Here is a 21,046-nt window from a genome sequence, read left to right on the forward strand (position 1 = left end):
GGTTAGAATGATGGCAACCTGGCAAAAATAATAGAAAAACTAGAAATGAGAGAAAGATGAAAAGTGTGAGAGGTTTTGAGTGGCAATCAACAAATGAGTTATTCTGGGGCATTTCTTCACTGATAAGAATCTGGGATGCAAGGCTGAGCCAAAGGAAGTGAATTATTTCCCCAGGGCACTATGTCTGCTCTTCTGGTAGCTGCTACCACATAAATATTAATGTCTGTTTTGGGTAGCATACCCCAATGACTACGCTCACTTCAGGCATGGGTAATGCAGAAAAACAAGATATGATACATTATTAACTTCCTGATGTTCTTTGTACAAAATAAACTTTAAAAATGAACCTACCAAAACTGATTAATTTCTACTATGATGTTATATTATTATTAAAGCAAGTATGAAAAAAATAATCTAAGTTCAAATTGAATCTCATCACTTATTTGTTAAATTTCCTTCAACAAACACTTACTGCATACCTACTATGTGCCAGGAACTAGAAATAAAACCTTCAAAAATCTCTGCTTTGTAGAGCTTATACAATGCTTGTCCAGCCCATTATATAGCTCTACCACATGTGTATTCAGATATATCCTCGGCTACTGCTTACTTGGTATACCTCTACTCCTCTTGGAAGTTTAGTGTTCTTTCTGTTTCCTATGTTATTTCTTTTTTGTCATTACTCAGTCAGTCCTAAGAAGTGGCAGAATTAGATGCCTGAGGAAAAAGAGAAGAGAGCATTCTCTAAAAGTGGTGCCATTTTAGAAAGATACAGAAACAAAGGTAATACAGGCCCATTTCCTATCATACTCCAAGTATTCGTACTTTATCTTCTCCCAGGTAGACTTCAGAAAGATACATGCTATGTTTACATTTTTTGATACATTTCTCCTCTGCTAAGCCAAGACTGTTTAGGGCAATAGCTTGATCTTCATTTGATGATTCCAACAATCACACTCAAAGTCACCAGAAGACACAGGGAAAGAAAATCTAAGAGAAAGAAAGTAGAAGGCTTCAGAGGTAAATGAACAAAGAGCAAAAAATGTAAATGATTGTAAAGATTAGGAAGACTAGCAGTTGGGAGATTGAATTGAGATGATTGGCAAAAGCAAGATGCCTGTGGTCCTGGAACTAACAAGGAAGTTTACCAGTTCCTTAATGGAGAAAAATTTGAAGGATATTAAGAGTTTAAAGCAGTATTTAATGATATTAAAGAAGATTTTGAAAATATCCGAGTTTTCTGCTTCCTATACCACATTTGAATTTCTATCTGAAGAAACATTCCCTGTACAGAGTTCCTGAAATGCATGATAAAATGTAAACATCGTCTTTTTAAAAGCATGGCTGAGCTTTTCGGAATGTTCAGGAAATCACCAGAGACCAGAGCTGTAAGGAATCAGGATCTGGAAAGATAAATAAGTGCTGGATAAATAGGTGTTTATTATGGGCATATCTGAAAATTCCTTGCGGTTGAGAAGGTGGGTTTTGAAGGTCTGTGCATGCAGAGAACAGAAGTCAAACCTGTGAGCTAGATCAGAGACCAAAACAATCAAAAAGTAGTACTTTTAATGGCAATTAAGCTAGTTAGCTAGACAGACAGCTAGACAGATAGCTAGACAGAAGAAATCTCTCCATGGGCATTTCCTAACCATATAAATCTAGACATTTCCCATACAAATTTGAAGCTGTAATTCATAGTAATTATATGACCAAAAAGCCCAAGGTAAATATGAATTTTAAATAGTCCCAAATTACCTACAAAAATGACAACTAAACTTACACTGCATCAAGAACAATAGAAACTGGGAAACTATTTTTTAAAATCTTTAAAATCTTGATTGAAAATAGTTGTCACTCTAGAATACCCAGAAAAATGATTGTTTTTATTTGGAATGAGGGCAAAATTAAAGATGCTTTGAGGCATTAGTAGCAACAACAAGAATTGAGTTTACTAGTAGCAAACCTTTACTAAAAGTACTTCTAAAATTATACTTCAGGAAGAAGGAAAATGATCCTTGAAGCAAAGTCTGAAATTCAGGAGACAATAGTGAGAAAAAAAAAAAAAAAAAAAACTGGTAAGGAAAAAAAAACAAAAAAAACCTGAGCTTCCCTGGTGGCGCAGTGGTTGAGAATCCGCCTGCCGATGCAGGGGACAAGGGTTCGTGCCCCGGTCTGGGAAGATCCCACATGCCGTGGAGCGGCTGGGCCCGTGAGCCATGGCCACTGAGCCTGCGCGTCCGGAGCCTGTGCTCCATAATGGGAGAGGCCACGGCAGTGAGAGTCTCGCGTACCACAAAAACAACAAACAAACAAACAAACAAAAAACAGAAAAAAAAAACTGGTAAGGCTGAGGGAAAAACTAAACAACATTGACTGTTAATAATAATAGTAATAATAATAATAATATCTCACTGTGAAGTTGAAAATATGGGGGGAAAACTACCTCTCAAGAAAGATGGCTCTTGTGCTTTGAGGCAGCAATACTTAAAAGACATAATTTAAGACAGTGTCATACTGACACATGAGTAAGTAAACAAAGCAATGAAATAGGAAAGGGAGCCCAGAAAGAGACCAACATGTATGCAGAAACTTGATATTTGCCTTGGCAGATCAGTGGGGGGAAGATGGACTGTTTAGTATATTGATTTCACAACTGGAAAAAAAAGCGAATCAAGACCACACCATGAATTATGACTCACACCATACATAAAATTCAATGCCAGATGGGCATACCTGTGGAAAGCAAAACTCCAAAATGCTTGCAAGACAATATAGGAGAATATTGTTCTGCCCTCGATTCACAAAATTATTTCATTTAAGACAATTTACAAAAGCACAGAACATACAGGAAAAGAGTGCAAAATACGTCAATATTTATATCTGGAACTGATTATCATCAAAGACATCATAAAGGGAATAAAAACACAAGCCTCCAACTGGGAGAATTTATTTGCAAAACACACAACTGTCATGAGAAATCAGAACATAGCAAAGACTTCTATAAATCAACCATAAAAAGTCAAACCAAGAGAAAGAACAAAAGGTGGTTCATGGAAGAGGAAACATGAATAGTTTGTGAGCAAATTAAAAGATGCTTAATTGTATTAGCAGTCAAGGAGAAGGAAAATAAAAATCACCGTAAAATACGTCTCACCTCCCACAAACGAGGGAAACAAGAAAATATCTGATTAGAGTACGTGAGGCAACAAGAACACCCTTCAAACACCCGTGAGAGTGGAGATCAGCACAACTTCTTTGGAGACAATTCTCATCCCTTGGCCATGTTTAACAACCCTTTGATGTAGCAGTAACTCTGTAAGGAGTGTGCTCTATGAGTGAGAGAACATACCTCATTTGATACAATGCTTCTATTGTATAATAGAAGTAAAGCAAAAATCACAACATTTGGTATATTCTATTTCTTAAGTTAGGTGGGTGTTTTATTACTTTTCTGTAAACTGTACCTACATGTTATAAATAGCCTTTGGGGGAAAATGAGGTACCTATTATAAACTATGTATTGTTCTCTGTTACAATGCATAGTAAATCAGTTGGTAAACTGAAATTCTCATTTCATGGTGATTTCATAGCATGGATACAATGATTCTCAATCTGTTATCTACATGCAGTCCTGTGTCAAAGACTGTCTCCTCCCCACATAGAGATAGATCTTGGAATTGTAAAGATTCCTCCTCCCACTCCAGTTCAGCCCTGCCTCATTACCTAGCTGAGAAGGAGATTTGTGGTCCCCTGCCCAGCAGAAGCAGATGAGGCATGCAGTTTCCCTGGGCTCTAGACTCCGTGTGGAGGTGTGGCACCTTTGATCTTACACATCCTCAGCTTCTCCTCCAGAGCACACACGCAGCCAGCGTGCCAAGATGTGACCTATTCAGACATCAGTAACCTCACAGAATCTGGAACCACCCTCACTTTAGAACCTCAGATACTGCTTCTGGGTCTGGCTTCTTGTACCAGACTTCTCCTTCTCTTGGGGTGGACTCTTCTACAGACAGGCTTTCCCCTCCTCACCAGCATCATTACTTTTCTCTACCATAAGACTGCTCAGCTTCCAAGTATTTCAGAAAAGTACATAGCTGCTGGAGAGGGAGGATCACTGGTTTCACACACTCAGGCTTTACTTGGGCCCTTCAGGAAAAATCCACAACAGGGATATCACCTTTCTTGGGAGAGTGAAAGAAGCGAAGTTCCAGAGTTTGATGGCTTGTGTCAGGTTAGAAGTTTTCCAACATCTTCAATTGTATTCCAATCCTGACATTGGATTGCTTACTAACTCTTATAATTATTTTACCTGTCTATTTTGATATGCATCGTTTTAGAATTCTGATAGGGTTGTGATAGCCCCGGCAAGTAGAGTTAATCATCATTAATGCCAGATGGTTGCAGAAAACATTGAAAGGGCAGAAGCCGCAAAAAAATTCCCAAACCTCATGCCACCCCTTCAAAAATTATTAATTATACACAACTTAGAAGCTTTCATTTAAATGTGGTTGATTCACTGTGGCTGTGCCTCTATAATCCCCTTTATCCTTAAGATTTTTCCGTGGTCTGAGACCAACATCACTTCGGCTTGCAACGAGTTAGTCCTGTTGCTTTTCCAATTTATGTGACATATTTCCTTCTGAATTGATCCCTCTGGACAGTGGTTTCCAGACTTTTTAGCCTGCAGTCTGTATTTGATTTGAGGTAGACTCATAGCTTTCAAAACAGTGTTGAATGCCACATAAATATTTAAAGACGATAAAAAGGAGTTTTGAGAATTTGAGGTCGAGTTCTTATACAGCTAAAAAACACGGTTGAAAGTCACTGACAAAGTGTATAGAAAAGCACAAGAATAGAAGACAGACATGTCCTAATCAGGATGTCACTGTTTTGTTGTAGAATCTTCCAAAATGAATAACACTGTGCCCATCATTTTCTTAAGTTTGGAATAATAAAGCCTACAGCCCTGCACTGACATCTTCTGTTCCATGTGGGCTAGTCGTTGTTTTATTCATTGTGTTATTCATGAATATCATGATCCTAAACTGACTCATATTTCAGTAATTAAAGAAAAACTTAGCTATATGGTTCTCAAAAAAACACGTCTTTGCTTTCAGCTATTTTTTTTTTTTTTTGGTGTGTGTTCTTCATAAACTTTGGGAGTTTTCACAGTAATGAGGAATATCAGTTGTAGCATCCTCATTAGGGAGATGCATCTGTTTACATTAGCTTTTTTCAGCAAATATGGGAAGTGTATTAAAAATGCAAAATATGATCTCTGTATCTGCCTCTCATAGAAACTGCTAAATGTTATCATCCATAATGCACAAGAGTTGGTAACTTTTTGCACATTTTCATTTTCTCATTATTTCCTTCCCAAACTTAGAAAATTAAGGTGGCAAACAAATTTCTCAAAAGCTTCAGAATGTGGTTTCTCGGTCTTTGAGTCATTGACTTAGCATCATATAAATTGTAGAAGAGGGGAAGAACTTGGTGAACATGATTAATATAAATAACCATACATGTAAGTCCAAATCTCCCCTTTTTCCTCAAATAACCTTTATCAAGGCTCAGACAATTACCATATTTCCCATCCACTTAGCTTCATGAATTGGCTTCTGTTAATTAGTTTGAATTACTACTGTTTTCTTTTTAATTATAAAATAATTGTTCTTTTTTGAACATTTGAAAAATACAAGAGACTAAAGAAAAATATTAACATCTGCTGAATATTCCACCTTCTAGAGACAATAAAAAGCTTCTTCACAGCCTAGGGAACAATTAGAATGAAACAGCAACCTACAGAATGGGAGAAAATGTTTGCAAACCATATAGCTGATAAGGGGTTAATATTCAAAGTATATAAGAAACTCCTTAAACTCAATAGCAAAAAAAAAAACCAACCTGATTTTAAAATGGGCAAAGGACTTGAATAGACATTTCTCCAAAGAAGACATGCAAATGCCCAAAAGGTGTATAAGAAGATGCCCAACATCACTAACCATGGGGAAACGCACAATAAAACCACAGTGAGATATCACTTCATACCTGTTAGGATGGCTATTATAAAAGAAAAAGATGATGGGTGTTGGCAAGGATGGGGAAGAAGGTGGAACCCATATTCACTGCTAGTGGGAATGTAAACTGGTGCAGCCCCTATGGGAAACAGTATAGAGGTTCCTCAAAAAACTAAAAATAGAAATGCTATATGACCCAGCAATCCCACTGCTGGGTATAGATCCAGAAGAATTGAAATGAGGATCTCAAAGAAGTATTTGCATTCCCATGTTCACTGCAGCATTATTCATAATAGTGAAGAAGTGGAAACAACCTCCGTGTCCATTGCCAGAGGAGTGGATAAAGAAAATGTGGTTCATTATAACAGGATGTTATTTAGCCTTAGAGAAGGAAATCCTGCCCTTTGTGACAATAGGGATGAACCTGGAGGACACTGTGCTAACTGAAATAAGCCAGTCACAGAAGGACAGATACTGCATGATCCCACTTATCTGAGGCATCTAACCTAGTCAGACACATAGAAGCAGAGAGTAGAATGGTGGTTGCCAGAGGCTAGGAGGGTGGGCCGGATGCCGGACCTGCTGTTCAGGCATAAAGCTCATTATGCAAGATAACTGATTAAGTCCTTGAGATTTGCTGTACAGCATTGTGCTTATAGTGCTTACTAATATGGTATGGTATCCATACAATTCTGTTGAGAGGGTAGATCTCATGTCAAATGTTCTCACCACAATAAAAAAGAGAGAGGGAGAGACAAATAGATTTTGTCTTAACATTCTCTCTCTCTGCTGAATGTTGTTTTGTTTTCAAAACAGAACTTGAGCTCTTTAATACTGCATTACCACTGAATTACCTTGAAATGTAAAGTTGATATTTTTTGTGAACTGGCACATTGTTCTTCCTGTTGAATTTTAAAATTTGACTTTGCTGAGGGGAATTTCATTTTCTCTCATCTGAAATTACAAACAGATCTCTTCTGTGCCTGAGTTAAGCATGAAATTGAGGTAATTAAAGATGAGTAAAGCTAAAAGTTCCCTGAGCAAAATCAAAGTTAAAAAAAAAAATAATTAAAGACTGTCGTGACTGAAGTAGCATTACTCATAAGTCTTCTGGGGTTTGTGTTTTTGTCTTTGTTTTAATTTTTTTTCTGTTTTCTTTTTCCGTGTAGGTTTAGATCAACAATCGAGTCCAAGAGACTGGTTGGAATGGATTGCAAGCAGGTGGGTTATTGCAGTGGTCTTTTCTTCATTCCTGTAAATGCCTGCTTGTTTGTCTAGCAAATGTTCATTATGTGCCCATGGTGTGCCATTTCATAGCGCTAAAACGCCAATGCATCGCATATAGGCAGGAAATTGCCAACTTATGAATTTCTAGCCTACTGTCAGTGCCCTCAGCCAGAGACCACCAGGAACCTCTTTGTAGCTGAACAAGTTGGGTTTATTACTCACCACAGCACGGGGGAGCACATGACATGGGGAACCATGGGGCATCTCACGGTTCCCCATGTCATGTGGGAGTCAGAAAGAACCTGTTACAAGACTTAGGCTTGGATTGGGTGATTGGGAGAGGGTCTAAGGAAGCAGAGTTTGCTCCGAATGGGATGTTGTTAGAAAAAGAGGGTATTTCTATGCTTGGGTGTTTTATTTCTATGTTTGGGTGTTTTATTTGGCACAATAACCATGTTTTTTGTCTATGTTTAGATAGAATTATGACAGGGTCTTGCTCTGTTTCATTTTATCCTTGTCTCAGGGTGATCTCATCCGGGGTTAGAGATTGTTTGTGTCCAATGGGAGAATAAAATGACCAGGCTCTGAATGTCAGACCAGCTTGTAATAGCATTGAGGTCTACCCGTAAAACTCAGTTCCAGATATCGAGGGCTGCTTTCTTTTGTTTTTCTTCTGTGCTGGCCTGGCCAGGGATTCTCCTCCCCACTGGGAACAGACCCCCAGAGCCACTCTGTTTCTTCATCCTGTTTTGCTTAGGGTGGCTCACTTTCCACCCTTGCCTCTGCTGTGGCCACCTGACGACCAGGGACTCCTTTCCTGCTCTGTGGCCTGTGCCTGAACAGGAACACAATCAAGCCCCTCCCACACTACCTGGATCAGATGAGGAGGCAGGTATACTGCGGGCATCCCTTCCTGGAACTTCAAGGATCCCGGGCATCCCCGCCCCTCTTTTCCCCTCGCTCCCCACAGTTCATCAATCTCCAATCATCATTCATTCTATGGACTTGCTTCTGTGCACTTCTATTCACCTTTGTTGCCAATACCTTAGGCCAACCTACTGTGCGCTTTCAATAGCAGTATTAGCCACCTGGTCTCCCTGCTGTCATCCTTGACCCTTACAACTCCTCCCGTAGACTGCTTCTAGAATAATCTTCCACAAATGCAAATCTGACGCTGTCCTGCCCACCTTTAACTCTCCACGACATTTAAGACAAAGACCAATCTCATTCCAAAGCTTGCCATGATGTGACCTGTATGTATCTCTCCAACATGTAGCTTTGTCTCACTTTATTCTTACTACTCTAGCTGCAAGACAGTTCTTTCTGCTACTCAGATGGCCTCTATATGCATATTTCCTCCCATGTCTTGACCTTTACACATGATCTTCCCTCTATTTGGAACCCATCCTTCCTCCGTTTTTCTCCAACCTCCAGTTCACATCTAATTCACCCTTAAAACTTCAGCCTAACCCTGCCTTAAATAAGAAGCCCCAGCCCAAGCAGCTCCCTTGTTGAACGCTACCATAACCCACGGGCCCCTCTTCGTAACACTTAGTGATCACTCAATGTCTGCTTTGCCCAAAAGACCATTTGTTATGTAAGGAGAAGCTTATCTGTGTGGTTCATAGCTATACCCCAGTGCCTGGCATGCAGTGGATGCTCATCATAATATTTGTTGAATATGTGAACATATTAATCCATTAATTAAATTTGGCATACAAATAAAAATGCTATAGTAAATGCTACTACATTATATATCACTGTTAGTCCTAAGGCCTGTTCTAAATTTAATAAATAGGATTATATAAGCTATCTAGGTAAATTGACTAATATGTCAAATACTGTTCTGTGGGAAGATGGGACCTGAATTCTGGTCAAAAAAAAATCATAAATAACTTTCCGTAACACATCTCAATTATAGTAGGTAGGCTGTCCATGATTTCTCATGTATCTTTGTATTAAATTCTATTTTCTGTTGTGCCATTTAATTTTTATATTTTTTGTGTCCTTTCTCTTCAAGTAGATCATAAGAACCTTGAAGACAAGGAATACATCTCTCATTTATTCGTATTTTCTAAAATTCCAAGCAGTTTCAGACGTACACCAGGACTAGGGTAAATGTTGGTCTATTAGATTTGATTTCTGTCCTTAATGAATTGAGCTTGCTTAATAAGATAATCAGTTTCCATGAAATAAATAAGTGACATCTGCTTCCGCTTGGTCTTGGGAATTATTGCTCATTCATATTCATTTGGCCACTCACTGTTTATAGGACCTTTGCATATTGGCTCTATGTTAAGTATTTGTTGTACAATATGAAGGAAAAACAGCTGTCTTCTTTTTAGGAGTTAGTAAATAAATTGATAATGTGAGATAAATGCTAATGGTATAAGCACAGAAGAAGCATTAACTCTGACTAAGGGAGTATATGAGGTCTTAAAGAGGGGGGAAGAGAGTGTGCCCAGGTTATTGTTTTCAACAGCATATTCAACAGCATATACAAGAGTAGGGGAGTTGGGGCCTTCCCTGGTGGCACAGTGGTTGAGAATACGCCTGCCAATGCAGGGGACACAGGTTCGAGCCCTGGTCCAGGAAGATCCCACATGTCGCGGAGCAACTAAGTCCGTGCACCACAACTACTGAGCCTGCACTCTAGAGCCCGCAAGCCACAACTACTGAAGCCTGCACACCTACAGCCCATGCTCCACAACAAAGAGAAGCCCCCACTTGCTGCAACTAGAGAAAGTCTGCGTGCAGCAATGAAGACCCAATGCAGCCAAAAAATAAATAAATAAATTTATTTTTTAAAAAAAAACAAACAAGAGTAGGGGAGTTGATTGGCATCCAGGATACAGGTAGGCTAATAGTACAGAATAAATTGGGAAAAGTATGTTGGATCTGGCTTTGGACTGTGAGCTATATTGTTATGATTTCATCCTGTCGCGTAGTGTGTAGATGCCATAATGTGCCGCCCAGATTCCGCTTCAAAAATAAAGGATTTAACTTCCCCAACTGCTGCCAGCAGAAAGCCCTCAGCCCTCCCTGATTGGCCCCCCTCCAGGGACTGCCTCAGCTGAAGGAGGCCACCTCATCGAAGGTCATGCCTCCTTCTCATGGTGGCCTACACTCAGTGACTTATTGATATGGGCAATAAAGCCTGGTTCCTTCACCCCAACTCAAGACAACTCAGACATGTTATCCCAACCTCAGAATTCCTCAGATGATGCCCCATGGAGACAGAGTCCCAGTTTCACTTCTCCCCCTGCTTAATTCTGCAATTTTTTCTTCCTTTCCATCAGTGTTGATCCTAAAACCATTCCCTAATAAAACTCCTACACAGTAACATAGTTTCCAAGTCTTCTTACCTAGGAAACCAACCTGCAACAAGTGGTGGTAGGGAGTCATCAAGGGGTCTTAAGCAAGAAAGTGACACAACCAAATATATATATATTTTTAACATGAGCTTTCCTGCACTTACGAATACTAATTAAGTTTTAAAGAAAAATGCACATCAATTAATTTATTTCATTAGGGATTATTCCTGTAGGGCTGAAAAAGCTGGTATGGCAGCTGCAAAAACATGTAGTGTTGATATTTTTCAGTGATGGATCATTTTTCTTCATTACTGACACCGTATTCATCTTTTCAGGACATTTTTTAAACGTCAGAATTTATTAAACTTTGAGAGCAAAAGAACTATAAAGTAAAATCTTTATATGTAGAACTTGATAATCAGGAAATTATTCTAAGACATAAAACACATTGCTGATGTATCATCCGAGGTATAAAATGGGAAAACAAGAAATTTTCCCCAACATTTATACTAGCTTTTAAAATTCGTTGACTTCACTGTGACCAAAATTGTTTAGATTCTACAAAATGGAATTGTTTTGTTCCATCAACAGATGATTGAAAAATGCATCCTTTTAATTCTGTCTTCCAAATGTTTAAATCCTAAAGACAGATTAAGTAAACCAATGCAGAATTGTATTGAATAAGAGTTGCAGTTGCCCTTCTATATTCTGTTCTTTCTTCCACCTCTGTTGAAAATTATCAGATTACCTTTACATTATTCATTCAATCTACAGTTATTGAGAATCTATTATAAGGAAGTTACAGAGACTGGTCATAAATAAAACCCATCCAAACCTACTAATGGAAGACCCAACCCCTGACTTTTCTTTCTCACATATCGTTGGGAGTGTCTCACATGAGTTCCCATAAATCCAAACACCATGGGGTCGGCTGCTGTGTTGGTGATCCTGTTTCCTTCCTCCCCTGCTTTGACTCCTTAGTGCTGAGTATGACCACTTTTACTTTCATGGGAGTTTTCCGCATGCTACAGGCACAACAGTCTCCTGAAGGCACCCCTGGGGTTCCCTAGGCCTCAAAGAGTGGAAATTCTCTCATGCCAGTTTCTCCAGATTCTCCTCAGCCCCAAGGTGAAGCACTGGAGTGCTGCAGTTGTCAAAAGGCTGTGTTTAGTTCAAAGAGCAGGATGGCTCCTCCCCTGCTCTGTGTTTCACCGTGTCATGGGGGTCTCCATTTTACTCCCTCAGGGATTAGTCCTCATACTGGTACAGGAAATGAGCTGGGACAGGGACACCATGCTGAATGCAGACTTGTTCTTCCCTTCAGTAACTAAGGTTTTGTCAACCTTTTTGTGTCTAATTCCTTCTCTTGGAATGATTTTCCTTCCAAGAATCCTCTTCATTCCTTGTACGTGTAGACTTATATGGATCTATCCCACAGTTCACTCAGTATTTCTGAACCCTGTAGTGGTCACAATTTAGACTGGAGATACTGCAAAACAACAAATTTTTATGCAATGTCTGCCTTAAGAGATTCTAGAATTTCTCTAATTGCTAACACACCTCAGGATGAGTTGAAGCCATCAGATATTTGTAAATGTCAAGGAGAAGAGAACAAATTGCTGCTGTTTCCAAGTACCCCACTCTTTTTCCTCTCTCAGATTATCATAAAATTCCATATTTTTATTAATATATTTTTAAAAGAATAACTGATTCAGTATTGTTCCAAATTTTGAGAATCATCTTATCTCACAGAAACAAGATTTAAGCATTTGTGTGGATGAGGGAGATTTATTTAAAAGTTTACTGAGAATTTTATTTTAATACTTTAGAGTCTTTCTTGACAAAAGGTTGTAGTAAAACATTAAAAGGGTTATCATCTTAAGAGTGGAAAGAGGATTTGTGACACAAAGTCAGGCAAAAAAAAAAAACCTTTAAGAATTGTATGAAAAAAATTGTAATTTTCAACATAAAAAATTAATCCCTATTCATTATTCAATATATCATCATTTAATATGAAGGACAGCAGAATACACTTATAAAATGCTGAATAAATTTACATTTTAGAGTAATTTACTTTTCATTAACATAATTTGGATGACTCAAGTGAAACATAATGCAGTTAACTGAACAGATTATTTCAGGTATAAATTTTACAGGCAAAATATATGTCAGGTACAACTCATGTTTTTATTCCTAAGAGAAATTTTGAGCACTTTACAATGATAATTAATCATGTTGCAAAAATCATGAAGTTCCAATATATTTGAATGATTTAATTTCCATAAGACTTTCTTTCCTTTGTAATCATGAGTTCAACTTCTGCATCCAGCACTTTCATTATCCAGAATACTATTCTATGACATTCAGAATTGTTTCTTCATACATTGAGGGTTTATTGCAGAGAATTATACAAGATGTTAGGATTTGTTAGAATAAAAAAAATCAAAATTGTATTTGAGTAGATGGCAACACTGATATTAGCTATCTGCATTTCCAATTCCAGATAGTTAGGACTACTTGATTTTTAAAGACATATAAAGAAGAAGTCTACAACCTCCCTGTACCACCATTTCCAGCAATGAACAACCCATATTGCAGGAAGTTTGACACAAGTGCTGGTTTTGATTTACAGACTTACACCCCGTGTTTCTTAAAAAAAAAAAAAAAAAAAAAGTTAATGTTATCACTTTGCCTTTTCTTGAAGGCCTGGGGGTTAAAAGCCTAGGAGAGAGAAGTCAAAAGGTTGGTGATGTCTAACAGAAGCAAGATCTGTACAGAAAAGCAGCAGTGCACTAAGACATTTTATTTAGTTTGAATTTGGAAGTGGTCTTAAAAGAGCTTACAATGCCTAAGAAAGAATGATCCTTTTTTTTTTTTTTTTTTAACTTGGAACTATACAACCCTATTTGGAGCAATTGGACTAATATTGCTACGAGCCAACTGGGTCCTTACAAGTGGAGTTCATCGAATCTATGCTACTCATAGATTTCTAGACAAGTCTACCTTACACCTTACCACCTGAACACATGGTCAACACATGAACAGCTCATTCTTACTTTTAGCAGATACAGAAACAGTTATAAATTCTAGACCAAGGTGACAAAATATTTAAATTATACATCCTAGGCTTGTACCTTCCAGAGACCACTTAGCTTAAAATGTGTATGACTATTAAAGTTTTTAATGGGGGGCGGGTGTATGAAACATATGCACACATTTGCAACATATATGTCTTTTAACCTCCAGATTTTGAGAATACTTTTAGCAATGTGAGCTGTATTTTTTTGCTTTTGGTCTACCTGATTTCAACATTAAGCCATGTGTAAAAATTAATGATGACATTTATAGGTCTCCATGTAGCATTATGAGAAATTTAAAATTAGTTTATATTTTAAAATATAGCATTAGCAACATTGTCAGTCGATAGTAAATGATAAAAATAAAATCTTTTGAAAGTTTCCCCATGTTTCCATCAATAAAATATAACTAGACTTATTTGAGATGTCCATACTCTTCAATTGAAAATATTTTTGTAAGAAAATAATTCTTTCTTCATATTTTCATGCATTTAACTTATTATTTAATAAATAATATATTAATTTATTAAACATTAATATTTATAACATGTTACAGTGTTTAATATTTATTAATGTATTATTATTATATTCATTTAATTTAGTTCTTTGCAGAATTTTAATGACCATGGTTTTTGTGGTCTCCTCTGTTTATGTATAATTTACATAGTTTTAAATTTTATAAGGATACTTTGTAAGAAGCATGCGCTCAGTTTTGTTCACTGTGACCAAATATATTTTTGTGGTGCTCATATTTTCACGATTCTCACAAGTTATTTTTTAAAGTAGAGAGGCAATTTTAACATGATTTGTGTTGATTTCCAGAAATCCAGGAAGTTTAAGCAGATTTAAACATTCACTTTATACCATTTCACAATGAACCTCATGCTGTGGCCAGTTGCATTTAAATCTTATGAAAATTCTCATGACAAGAATTTGTTCTGTTATTTGAATTTTTATGTTTTGTGTTTGAACTTGAGTTTTGGTTTTGAACATGATAAACCATTATTTTAATCCTCATTTCTGGTTATTATGCCTTTGATTCAGTAAGGAACTCTCACTCATTAGTCATTAATTCTTAATTTTATGGAGCAAGCAATTTAATTGTGCATCTCTAAAATAAATATGGTGAAGTTGAAAATATTCTCTGAGGAAAAATGTACTAATGTTTATTAGCAAATTTACTAATAATTACTGGTATACTACCATTAATGAACTATTACAGATCAAATGCAAAAGATACAGTTCATACATTACATCTTCTTTTAATAAAAATACATCTCTAATACACAACATATTCTTTTGGGTGTGACAAACCTTAATACACTCTCTCAAATGATGGCTCATTTCTCCTGTCAAAATCCTAACTTTACCACTGGGTATTTTGGGATATGTTACTTAACTTCTCTGTGCCTCAGTTTGCTTATCTGTAAAATGGGGATAATAGTAGTACCAACTCATGAGCTACTGTCAAAAATTTATATTCGTTTTCTATTGCTGCTGTAACTAATTATCACAAGTTTAGCTTCTTAAAGTAACACACATTTACTATATCTCACAGTTCTCTAGGTCAGAATTCCAGGTAGAACATGGCTCAACAGGGTCCTGTGCTTAGAGTTTCATAAGGGCAAAACCAGCAAAACTATGTTCCTTTCCGGAAGTTCTAGGGATGTATCTGCTCCTGAGCTCATTCAGGTTGTTGGCTGAGTTCAGTTCTTTGCAGTTATAGGACTAAGGTCCTCCTTTCCTTGTGGACTGTCAGCTTGGGGGTCAGTCTTTGATTTTACAGGCTGTCATTATTTCTTCTCATGCTTTCCATGTGTCTCTCTCCAGCTATGGTGGATTGAGTCTCTATCATACTTTGAATCTTTCTCACTTCTGCTACATCTCTCTGATCTCCAGCCAGAGAGAGTTCTGTGTTTTTAAGGGTTCATGTGATAAAATTGGCCCATAAATATAATCCAAGATAATCTCCCTAATTTAAGGTCCATAATCATATTTATATCTGCAAAATCCCTTTTGTCATCTATGTAATATATTCACACGTTCTGGGAATTAGGATGTGGAACTCTTTGAAGGGCTATTATTCTGCCTATACCACAAGATTAAATAAATTAATTCATGGAAAGTGCTTAAAACAATGTTTGATTCAAAACTGGCTCTTATTTTTTATATTTTAATAACTGTGGAGTTTCATATATACTGTTTACCATGACATCATCTGTATCCAACATTTTGTACTGACCCATCATCAGCATTTATTAGTATGATGGGCTGTGGCTGTATTATTAAACCACAACATTTAAAAAAAAAATCACTCTGCCACAGTCATTTTTTGTGGTGTCAAACTAAAGTGATATTTAAAAATATATTTAAAAGCTAAAGTCAAATTAGAATATATCTTTCAGTTGTGAGTTATCACTTTAGAAGAGAAATTTTATGTATGTAACTAGGAAAATAATTCAATCTGAGCACTTGACAGGCTTTGGGCTATTGCTATCACTTTGACATTAGAAAGTTAACAGCAAGCAGGCAAGCTTATCAATGCATTAAAAAAACCCGTTGTTTTAGGGTGCCAGTTTGATCAAAAAGTCAAACACAGACATATTTTAAGTCTACAGCAGTTCTTGGTTATAGGAAAGTCATCTCAATGTTCTTGAATAGGAATCTATTAATATTTCCAAAAGATTTTGAAATTACAACATAAAATATAAAATATCTCATAGGAGACTAGAACATCCCTTCATAATACATGGAGTCCAGCTAGAGAAATATTTAGGCCTGAGGAAGGTTTTTGTAAAAATATATTACAGTCGTTTATGTGAATCCTTTTCTCTGGCTTAAGCTCTGAAGAAGAAACTGTGCTTCTTTTTACATTTTGGAATCCTTAATTCTACATAGAAACTTGCTATATAGAGTTTGTTAAGTGGAATTTAACATGTTGCTTAATAAACATAGCAAAGTAAAAGGAAGATTAGCTAGGCTTCAATACCCATAAATATGTTAAGATTTTCATTTTGGCTTTCATATGAAGTATGATTAGTTCTTCAATTTCACAGAGTAAAAATCAAAATGAAACAAACAGGGAGAATTTCTAAGGTACTATTTCCCTCCAGTCGCATTACAAGATTAAAATCTGTATATCTGGAGTGTTATATACTTTCGGGATGCTTTTCAAGCATTTAATTTTCTATTTATTGCTCTAAGAGTTTGTTATTACTTTGATGTGGCAGATGAAAAGACCAGAAACTATTTAACATGCTAAAAGCTAGTAGACAAAACAGAGCAAAAAAATATACACACAAACAGCCCTAATGATCAATATGATCCTCATAGACTTTTAGACTGACATCTCTCAAATCCTTTAAGTAACAAGATGATTGATAAATAAATACACACCTTATTAAATACAATGGCAAATTGATTTGTTCTGAGAATAACCTCTAGGGCTGAGAGGAACTAAGTCTTCCCGGTTCTGACTCTGAAATCTATACTAAATAGAAAAGGTCAAATAGAAAAACAAAACTTCAGTAAAGGGGGTGTAGAGGGAGAACTAAAAAGGGCACATTAAAAAAGAGAAACAAACAAAAAAAAACTGTTCAGAACGTGCCCATGGAGCCATTTATAATTCCTGGGTATAACTCTCTATTTAAATTACTTGTCTCTTAATTATCTGGGCTGCAATTTATCACCTGGTCACATGTTTTAGGCCGAACACAGGCTAGACCAGAACAAAATAGTGATCAATGGGAATTAGTTCCATGATGTACTGTTGATTGCATATAAAACAAGGAGGATTTAGGATTTGTCACTTTGTTGAAAAGAGTTTGTTTTCTTCCACAGATGCAGCCATTATGGCTGGAGGGTAATTAAGATGCTGGTGCCTAACAGAATATGGATAAATAAACCCCATTACATCTTTCTGCCCTTACTGGCCTTTGTAACAGAACTTTGGCCCATAAATATCAGTTCTATTTAATGACATGGGGAATTTTGAGGGAAAAGCAAGTTTAGGGAAGAGAGGAGAGGATACCCAGAATATAGTTTGCACATGCTAAATTAAAGATGTCTGTTAGACATTCATCTGTTGGGATCAATAGACAGATAAATCAAACTCAAGAAAAAGCCTGGATATATGAATTTGGGAGTTAAGTATATGATGGTATCTAAAGCCACTGGGAAAGAACAAGATTACCCTGGGAATAAAAGACAGCTGAGGACTGAACCTGTGGTTCTCTAGCATTAAATGTCAGGCAGAAGAGAAACAAACAAAAGGAGACTGATAAGAAACAGCAAATAACTAAGAAGAAAAAAGAATGGTGCCCTACAACACCAGTCCTGAGGTGTTCTAAGAAGGAGGGCGTGACCAATAATGCCAAATGACAGTGAGAGGCCAAGTTAAATGAGGACTGAGAATTGACCACAATGTTTGAGAACATGGAAGTTGTTGATGACTTGAAAAAAGTAGTTTTAGTGGAAGGATAGGGACTGCAGTAAGATAAGAGAGTGTCAGGTAAGGAAACGAACATCATTGCTCTTTAAAGATATTTTGCCATAAAGAGGAGGAGAGCTATGTGGTAGTAGACAGAGTATCTACTGTCAAGGGACAGAACTGTAATTTTTTTTTTTTTGATTGGAGATTTTAGAGCATTTGTGTATGCTGCATTGGGAGGGAAACGTTGATAATGCAGAAGAGAGGGATAGTCATTGTAAGATCAGAGTTCTAGAGCAGCTAAAAATGGTACTCCTGGAGGAATTAGTCCTAAACAAAGCCAGAGAGTTCATTGTCCATCACAGGAGAGCGGTTATTGATAATGACAAGGGCAAGAAGATAAGAAGGTCTTGACTGCTGCAGTGGGCGGCTGATGCCGGGTGGAGGATAGGATCATTGGAAATGTGAATATGAAGGAACTGAGTGGAGGGTAAGCTAATGGACGAATCATCTTGGCACAATCTACGCTCCACGGGCAACAATCATTAGAAGTTCCTAAAGAGTGTTTTACACGCACCCATGAATGAGAACAGAGTGCCTCTTGCCTTTGATCATAGCTACTCTGAACTCTTCGCATGCTGGCTACAGAGGCTCCTAACTTAGAATTGGGACAGTTCTGCAGTCTGCTTCAAGACAATAAAGGGAAAGGTTCACCCTCTGCTGTATTACACTGTTCAAGTGCTGTACCTGAAGGCATTGCTCTCACTTTAAAATCACAGCGTGTTTCTTTGTGTCTTCTTCAATTTCTTTCAACAGTCTTATGGTTCTCAGTGTGCAGGTCTTTAACCTCCTAGATTAAGTTTTTTCCTAGATATTTTATTCTTTTTTGCAATTGTAAATGGAATTGTTTTCTTAATTTCTCTTTCTGCTTGTTCATCATTAGTGTATAGAAATGCAACAGATTTTTGTATATTGATTTTGTACCCTGCAACTTTACTGTATTCATTTGTTATTTCTAGTATTTTTGTGTGGTATCTTTAGGGTTTTCTGCGTATAAAATTATGTTATCTGCAAATAGTGACAGTTTTACTTCTTCCTTTCCAATTTGAATGCCTTTAATTTCTTTTTCTTGCCTAATTGTTCTGGTTAAAACCTTTAATCCTATGTTGCATAAAAGTGGTGAGTAGGCATCCTTGCCTTTTTCCTGATCTTAAAGGATCGTTTCAGTTTTTCACCATTGAGTATGATGTTAGCTATGGGTTTGTCATTTATGGCCTTAACTATGTTGAGGTACATTCCTTCTATAGCCATTTTATTAAGAGTTTTTTATCATAAATGGGTGTTGAATATTGTCAAATGCTTTTTCTATACCTATTAAGATGATTTTAATCTTTTATTTTGTTGATGTGGTATATCACATGTGGATTATTTAAAAATGAAAAAGTAAGGAAATGAACAAACACAAACAAACAAAAACAAACACATAGATACAGAGAACAGAGTAGTGATTACCAGCAGGGAAGAAGGGTGGGGAGAGGGCAAAATGTATATAGAGGATCAACTGTACAGTGATGGATGGATACTAAATTTTGGATGGTGAGCATACTATAGTGTATATGGCAGTTAAGATATCATGTTGTACACATGAAACTTATATAATGTTACCTCAATTTTTAAAAATAGAAGAAAAAATAAAATAAAAAGAGACACAAATCACAGCACGTTTTTTCCCTGGGGGCTGTTATTCCAGAGAAGAGCCTTGGTCCCGGGCTCTGACTACATTCTCCCTTCAAATTTCAGATCTTGTCACAGAATCTGGCTCATTGTGTCAGACTCTTTTTTCTTATTATAAATTTTCTCTTTGGGTCCCAGTTATTGGAATTATTTATGTTTCTCCTACCAAAAGAGTACCAGCCCTATGTAAATTAGTCATTGAAAATATATAATGGGTGACAGCTGCAAGCTATATCTAAGTATCAGTTACAGCCCTTCTGGGAAAACCAAGGTGTCCATCATATGAAATAATACAAATAAGTAGAAAACATGCAGGTCTTAGAGTATAATGGTAGAGCCCAATGTTCAACATTGGAACATGCTCTCATGCAATTTCACAGAGCATTGCTTGGTGTGGAGATTTCAACTTGTATAGCCTTGATTTTAAAAGTATCCTTTTGCAAAAAGAATATTCTCCTGTTCAAACAAAGGTCCTGTTTGTATGGGAAATATTTTACATGGAATGGTGAGAAAAATGGGGACACACCCTGGCCAGATAGATAAAGTTATCTTCTGAATAATGAGTGACAGATACTACAGCTCAGTCACTTTCCCAAGCAGGAGGCTGAATCCATACTCCTAAACTCCTGGGGACAGCCAATTTGGGAAGGAAAGCAGGAGTTACCAAGAGGAAGGCAGTTGGTTCAGGTCTCCTAAAGATTTCTTGTCTCAGTCAGGACTGCATTACAGGGACAGAGGTTGATAATACATGACCTTGACTCATTGTTAGTCTTGCTGATAAGTTTCATAAGGCAAATGATTAGAGATGTCGAGAAGGAGAAGATAAACATATTAGCAACTGATCTGAAGTTATAAATAGCATAATTTATGGATATTAAGATGTGTAATGGATATTGGGATGATTTTCAATATAATCTTCAATAATGAAACCAGAAATCATATAAAATTAAAGTCACAGCTAAAAAAGGTCAAAATTAACTTTTTTTTTTTCCTTTTTGAGGCAATAATCTTAAGACTTTGGAGACACAAAATCTAGGTATACATTCCAGTGAATCTCAATTTATGAGACATTTTGCCTAAAGGGAAAAAATGTACCTGTTGGAAGTATATCTTTTTTTCTTTTCCTTTCAACAGGAAAAGTTCAGCTAGCTTGAGAAAGAGACAATTCAAAAGTCTACATCGCTTCTATAATTCACATCATGACATTTCACTGTCATCTATTATTTCTAAACTATTAACTTTCTTTTT

The sequence above is a fragment of the Kogia breviceps genome, chromosome 9 (assembly GCF_026419965.1).
Source record: "Kogia breviceps isolate mKogBre1 chromosome 9, mKogBre1 haplotype 1, whole genome shotgun sequence".
Lineage (NCBI taxonomy): Eukaryota > Metazoa > Chordata > Mammalia > Artiodactyla > Physeteridae > Kogia > Kogia breviceps.